This window comes from Grampus griseus (assembly GCF_964374135.1).
Source record: "Grampus griseus genome assembly, chromosome: 2".
Classification (NCBI taxonomy): Eukaryota; Metazoa; Chordata; class Mammalia; order Artiodactyla; family Delphinidae; genus Grampus; species Grampus griseus.
In genome coordinates this window covers 75,213,673-75,221,772 of record NC_139018.1, presented here as the reverse complement: position 1 = coordinate 75,221,772, position 8,100 = coordinate 75,213,673, and the positions used below count along the sequence as shown (strand labels likewise).

Sequence of the window (8,100 nt, the reverse complement as noted above, 5' to 3'; positions counted from 1 at the left end):
GGAGAGGGGATTAAGAGTGCAGCTTAAAGTAGCTCCAGAGTCGGAAGCGAGCCGCGGCTAAAAGCGCGGACCCCAGAGACGGGCAGGAGACGCTAAGGCTGCTGCTGCCGCCACCGAGAAGCCTGTGTGCGAGCACAGGTCACTCTCCACACCCCCCTTGCGGGTAGCCTGCGCAGCCCGCCTTTGCCAGGGTCCCGGGATGCAGGGACAACTTCCCCGGAAGAACGCCTGGCGCGCCTCAGGCTGGTGCAACGTCACGGCGGCCTCTGCCGCCGCAGGCTCGCCCCGCCCTCCGTGCCCCTCCCTCCGCCCCGCCTGACTGAGCCAGAGCCCCCGAATCAGCGGCTCCTTTAACCCCGTCCTGTCTGAGCGAAGAACAGCCGCACTACGGAGACCTACACGCAGAGGCAGGGCCAAATCCAAAGCTGAGCCCCTGGGAGCTGTGAGAACACAGAAGAGAAAGGGAAATGTCTCCCAGAAGCCTCAGAAGCAGCGGATTAAAGCTCCACAATCAACTTGACATACCCTGCATCTGTGGAATACATGAATAGACAACGAATCATCCCACATTAAGGAGGTGGACTTTGAGAGGAAGATTTATGATTTTTTCCCCTTTTCCTCTTTTTGAGAGTGTGTATGCTACTGTCTGTATAGCTTTGCTTCCACCATTGGCCCTAGGGTTCTATCTGTCCGTTTTTTTAAAATTATTTTTTATTTTTTTCCCTTAATAATTATTTTAATAACTTTATTATATTTTATTTTATTATACTGTATCTTCTTTCTTTCTATTTTCCTTCCTTCTCCCCTTCCTCCCTCCCTCCCTTCTTTCTTTCTTTCTTTGTTTCTTTCTTTCTACTTCTACTAATTATTTCTTTCTACTTCTTCTCTCTTTTATTCTGAGCCATGTGGATGAAAGGCTCTTGGTGCTACAGCCAGGAGTCAGTGCTGTGCCTCTGAGGTGGGAGAGCCAACTTCAGGACACTGGTCCACAAGAGACCTCCCAGCTCCACATAATATCAAACGGTGAAAATCTCCCAGAGATCTCCATCTCAACACTAGCACCCAGCTTCACTCAACAACCAGCAAGCTACAGTGCTGGACATCCTATGCCAAACAACTAGCAAGACACGAACACAATCCCACCCATTAGCAAAGAGGCTGCCTACAATCATAATAACTCCACAGACACCCCAAAACACACCACCAGACGTGGACCTGCCCACCAGAAACACAAGATCCAGCCTCATCCACCAGAACACAGGCACTAGTCCCCTCCACCAGGAAGCCTACACAACCCACTGAACCAACCTTACCCACTGGGAACAGACACCAAAAACAACGGGAACTATGAACCTACAGCCTGCAAAAAGGAGACCCCAAACACAGTAAGATAAGCCAAATGAGAAGACAGAAAAACACACAGCAGATGAAGGAGCAAGATAAAAACCCACCACACCTAACAAATGAAGAGGAAATAGGCAGTCTACGTAAAAAAGAATTCAGAATAATGATAGTAAAGATGATCCAAAATCTTGGAAATAGATAGACAAAATGCAAGAAACATTTAACAAGGACCTGGAAGAACTAAAGATGAAACAAACAACAATGAACAACACAATAAATGAAATTAAAAATACTCTAGATGGGATCAATAGCAGAATAACTGAGGCAGAAGAACAGATAAGTGACCGGGAAGATAAAATAGTGGAAATAACTACTGCAGAGCAGAATAAAGAAAAAAGAATGAAAAGAACTGGGACAGTCTCAGAGACGTCTGGGACAACATTAAATGCACCAACATTTAAATTATAGGGATTCCAGAAGAAGAAGAGAAAAAGAAAGGGACTGAGAAAATATTTGAAGAGATTATAGATGAAAACTTCCCTAATATGGAAAAGGAAATAGTTAATCAAGTCCAGGCAGCACAGAGAGTCCCATACAGGGTAAATCCAAGGAGAAACACGCCAAGACACATACTAATCAAACTGCCAAAAATTAAATACAAAGAAAACATATTAAAAGCAGCAAGGGAAAAACAACAAATAACACACAAGGGAATCCCCATAAGGTTAAGAGCTGATCTTTCAGCAGAAACTCTGCAAGCCAGAAGGGATTGGAAGGACATATTTAAAGTGATGAAGGAGAAAAACCTGCAACCAAGATTACCCAGCAAGGATCTCATTCAGATTTGATGGAGAACTTAAAACCTTTACAGACAAGGAAAAGCTGAGAGAGTTCAGCACCACCAAACCAGCTTTACAACAACTGCTAAAGGAACTTCTCTAGGAAGAAACACAAGAGAAGGAAAAGACCTACAATAACGAACCCAAAACAATTAAGAAAATGGGAATAGGAACATACATATCGATAATTACCTTAAATGTAAATGGACTAAATGCTCCCACCAAAAGACACAGATTGGCTGAATGGATACAAAAACAAGACCCATATATTTGCTGTCTACAATAGACCCACTTCAAACCTAGAGACACATACACACTGAAAGTAAGGGGTTGGAAAAAGATATTCCATGCAAATGGAAACCAAAAGCAAGCTGGAGTAGCAATTCTCATATCAGACAAAATGGACTTGAAAATAAAGACTATTAGAAGAGACAAAGAAGGACACTACATAATGATCAAGGGATCGATCCAAGAAGAAGATATAACAATTGTAAATATTTATGCATCCAACATAGGAGCACCTCAATACATAAGGCAAATAGTAACAGCTATAAAAGAGGAAATTGACAGTAACAGATCCATAGTAGGGGGCTTTAACACCCCACTTTCACCAATGGACAGATCATCCAAAATGAAAATAAATAATGAAACACAAGCTTTAAATGATACATTAAACAAGATGGACTTAATTGATATTTATAGGACATTCCATCCAAAAACAACAGAATACACATTTTTCTCAAGTTCTCATGGAACATTCTCCAGGATAGATCATATTTTGGGTCACAAATCAAGCCTTGGTAACTTTAAGAAAATTCAAATTGTATCAAGTATCTTTTCCGACCACAACGCTATGAGACTACATATCAATTACAGGAAAAGATCTGTAAAAAATACAAACACATGGAGGATGAACAATACACAACTTAATAACGAAGTGATCACTGAAGAAATCAAAGAGGAAATAAAAAAAAATACCTAGACACAAATGACAATGGAGACACGACGACCCAAAATCTATGGGATGCAGCAAAAGCAGTACTAAGAGGGAAGTTTATAGCAATACAATCCTACCTTAAGGAATAGGAAACATCTCGAATAAACAACCTAACCTTGCACCTAAAGCAATTAGAGAAAGGACAAACAACCCCCAAAGTTAGCAGAAGGAAAGAAATCCTAAAAATCAAATCAGAAATAAATGAAAAAGAAATAAAGGAAACGATAGCAAAGATCAAAAAAACTAAAAGCTGGTTTTTTGAGAAGATACACAAAATTGATAAACCATTAGCCAGACTCATCAAGAAAAAAAGGGAGAAGACTCAAATCAATAGAATTAGAAATGAAAAAGCAGAAGTAACAACTGACACTGCAGAAATACAAAAGATCATGAGAGATTACTACAAGCAACTCTATGCCAATAAAATGGACAATCTGGAAGAAATGGACAAATTCTTAGAAATGCACAACCTGCCAAGACTGAATCAGGAAGAAATAGAAAATATGAACAGACCAATCACAAGCACTGAAATTGAAACTGTGATTAAAAATCTTCCAACAAACAAAAGCCCAGGACCAGGTGGCTTTACAGGCGAATTCTACCAAACACAGAAGAGCTAAAAGCTATCCTTCTCAAACTCTTGCAAAATATAGAGGGAGGAACACTCCAAAACTCATTCTACGAGGCCACCATCACTCTGATACCAAAACCAGACAAGGATGTCACAAAGAAAGAAAACTACAGGCCAATATCACTGATGAACATAGATGCAAAAATCCTCAACAAACTACTAGCAAACAGAATCCAACAGCACATTAAAAGGATCATACACCATGATCAAGTGGAGTTTATTTCAGGAATGCAAGAATTCTTCAATATACGCAAATCAATCAATGTGATACACCATATTAACAAACGGAAGGAGAAAAACCATATGATCATCTCAATAGATGCAGAGAAAGCTTTCAACACCCATTTATGATAAAATCCCTGCAGAAAGTAGGCATAGAGGGAACATTCCTCAACATAATAAAGGCCATATATGACAAACCCACAGCCAACATCATCCTCAATGGTGAAAAACTGAAACCATTTCCACTAAAATCAGGAACAACACAAGCTTGCCCACTCTCACCACTCTTATTCAACATAGTTTTGGAAGTTTTAGCCACAGCAATCAGAAAAGAAAAGGAAATAAAAGGAATCCAAGTCGGTAAAGAAGAAGTAAAGCTGTCACTGTCTGTAGATTACATGATACTATACACAGAGAATCCTAAAGATGCTACCAGAAAACTACTAGAGCTAATCAATGAATTTGGTCAAGTTACAGGATACAAAATTAATGCACAGAAATCTCTGGTATTCCTATACACTAATGATGAAAAATCTGAAAGTAAAATCAAGAAAACACTCCCATTTACCACTGCAACAAAAAGAATAAAATATCTAGGAATAAACCTACCTAAGAAGACAAAAGACCTGTATGCAGAAAATTATAAGACACTGATGGAAGAAATTAAAGATGATACAAATAGATGGAGAGATATACCATGTTCTTGGATTGGAAGAATCAACATTATGAAAATGACTCTACTACCCAAAGCAATCTACAGATTCAATGCAATCCCTATCAAACTACCACTGGCATTTTTCACAGAACTAGAACAAAAAATTTCACAATTTGTATGGAAACACAAAAGACCCCGAATAGCCAAAGCAATTTTGAGAACGAAAAACGGAGCTGGAGGAATCAGGCTCCCTGACTTCAGACTATACTACAAAGCTACAGTAATCAGGACAGTATGGTACTGGCACAAAAACAGAAAGATAGATCCATGGAACAGGATAGACAACCCAGAGATAAACCCACGCACATATGGTCACCTTATCTTTGATAAAAGAGGCAGGAATGTACAGTGGAGAAAGGACAGCCTCTTCAATAAGTGGTGCTGGGAAAACTGGACAGCTACATGTAAAAGTTTGAGATTAGATCACTCCCTAACAGCATACACAAAAATAACCTCAAAATGGATTAAAGACCTAACTGTAAGGCCAGAAACTATCAACTCTTAGAGGAAAACATAGGCAGAATACTCTATGACATAAATCACAGCAAGTTCCTTTTTGACCTACCTCCTACAGAAGTGGAAATAAAAACAAAAATAAACAAATGGGACCTAATAAAACTTCAAAGCTTTTGTACAGCAAAGGAAACCATAAACAAGACCAAAAGACAACCCTCAGAATGGGAAAATATATTTGCAAATGAAGCAACTGACAAAGGATTAATCTCCAAAATTTATAAGCAGCTCATGCAACTCAATAACAAAAAGACAAACAACCCAATCCAAAAATGGGCAGAAGACCTAAATAGACATTTCTCTAAAGAAGATATACAGACTGCCAACAAACACATGAAAGAATGCTCAACATCAATAATCATTAGAGAAATGCAAATCAAAACTACAATGAGATATCATCTCACACCGGTCAGAATGGCCATCATCAAAAAATCTAGAAACAATAAATGCTGGAGAGGGTGTGGAGAAAAGGGAACCCTCTTGCACTGGTGGTGGGAATATAAATTGATACAGGCACTGTGGAGAACAGTATGGAGGTTCCTTAAAAAACTACAAATACAACTACCATATAACCCAGCAATCCCAATACTGAGCATATACCCTGAGAAATCCATAATTCAAAAAGAGTCAAGTACCAAAATGTTCATTGCAGCTCTATTTACAATAGCCTGGAGATGGAAACAACCTAAGTGTCCATCATCGGATGAATGGATAAAGAAGGTGTGGCACATATATACAATGGAATATTACTCAGCCATAAAAAGAAACGAAATTGAGCTGTTTGTAATGAGGTGGATAGACCTAGAGTCTGTCATACAGAGTGAAATAAGTCAGAAAGAGAAAGACAAGTACCGTATGCTAACACATATATATGGAATTTAAGAAAAAATATGTCATGAAGAAGCTAGGAATAAAGACACAGACCTACTAGAGAATGGACTTGAGGATATGGGGAGGGGAAAGGGTGAGCTGTGACAAAGCAAGAGAGAGGCATGGACATATATACACTAACAAATATAAGGTAGATAGCTAGTGGGAAGCAGCGGCATAGCACAGGGATATCAGCTAGGTGCTTTGTGACCGCCTGGAGGGGTGGGATAGGGAGGGTGGGAGGGAGGGAGACGCAAGAGGGAAGAGATATGGGAACATATGTATATGTATAACTGATTCACTTTGTTATAAAGCAGAAACTAACACAGCATTGTAAAGCAATTATATTCCAATAAAGATGTAAAAACAAAAACAAAACAAAAAACCCAGCGGAGTGTCATAGAACCAAACAAATTAAACAATACTAGTTTTGCTATACGTATCTTCCTGTTCCCCACTCTGCCCTGTGATGTTCTGATCTCTCCAGGGTCTAGAATGGAGAGCTCTGCTTTCCCTCTGCCATGCTCTTCCCTCCTGTTCTCCTAAGATCTATCAAGTTCGTGACCCTGAGTTGTAGTTGCACTTGGTCCCTGTAGCCAGGCATAAAATTATTTGAAGCAATGGTTTCTTAACTTATGTTCCCAATTCTCTGTCAAAGAGGTCTCCAGACATATAAACAGCTATTTTATCCCCCCGCTTTTTTCAGCACTCTAGTCCTTTTAAGGTCTCACCTGCTGAGATTCTTGTGTACTATAAAGAGAAACACAATCCATTACACCTATGCTTGGGTTCAACTTTTATAACCTCTGGTAGCAGTTTAGCTTTAAAGGCCAAACATGGAAAAATGAAACGATTCAAATTGCAGGCAGAGAAGGCTTTTCTGATTACTGCTTTAAACCTCATATGCACTATGCCCACCAATATAAAAAATGTCCTCCCATCAATTTTTGTCTTTGTAGGGGGCATGGAGTGGGTCCTGTGAGATGTTTATGTTTGTGACCACCAGGTGGCAGTGGTTCCATTCCTCTCATTCCTCCAGTGCCTTAAGGGTCAAAAGCATGACAGCTACTAGAGGATTTGCTCTTGATTGGCTGAGCCACCAACAGAAAGGCTATCTCGTGCATTAGAGAAGGAGAACTAAGACAGAGGAGCAGCTCCTCAGGGGAGAAGATTTGGAATCATTAAAATTGTATCAAGAGTGTGATATCAGGATGGAGAACATGCTGGAATGTGCATTCATAGTCTTGTGGCTTCAGCTTGGCTGTAAGTTGGAGGTTAAGAGATGAGAACCATAAGGGCACATTTATCCAAAGCTGGAGAGAAGAGAGAGAGGGGTTTAGTCTCAGCTCATCCCAGGCTTTTTGTTGGAATTTTTCAAAACTGCTGAACTGAAAGCTTTGTTTCATTTCTGATTTTGTTTTCCTGAACAGGGTTGAGGGGAGAAGACAAGGTGGAGCAGAGTCCTCAGACCCTGAAAATCCAGGAGGGAGACAGTCTCATCCTCAACTGCAGCTACACGGTCAGCAATTTTAACGCGCTACTGTGGTATAGACAGGATCCTGGGAAGGGACCCGAACTTCTCTTCCGTCTTTACTCAGTTGGGGAGGAAAAGCAGAACGAAAGACTAAAAGCCACCTTGTTAAAGAAGGGAAGCTCTCTGCACATCGCAGCCCCTAAACCTGAAGACTCAGCCGCTTACCTCTGTGCTGTGGAGACACAGTGCTCCCCAGGCACCTGCAGCCTGTACACAAACCCTGTAGCTGGGGTTCTGGAATCAGGGCATCTTTGGTGTTTTCCCCTCCTCGAAGAAGTAGTTACTTAGCACCCAGAACCTCTTTCCAAGTAGTGCTATGGAGAATGAAATCTTGTGACACAGCCAGACAGCAGAGATTACTGTTCATTCTGTCCAGGATCCTGAGTGATACTGGTATTCAACTTTGTCTTTCATTAAAATGTTTAGGTCAGATTT

At 40.4% G+C, this 8,100-nt stretch overlaps 1 gene segment (V, D, J or C); it reads left to right on the top strand.

The window, feature by feature from the left end:
* The first annotated feature begins 7,342 nt into the window (after nt 1-7,342).
* Nucleotides 7,343-7,953, top strand: LOC309819262 (T cell receptor alpha variable 20-like). The segment is given in 2 exons: nt 7,343-7,394; nt 7,562-7,953.
* Nucleotides 7,954-8,100: the final 147 nt, after the last annotated feature.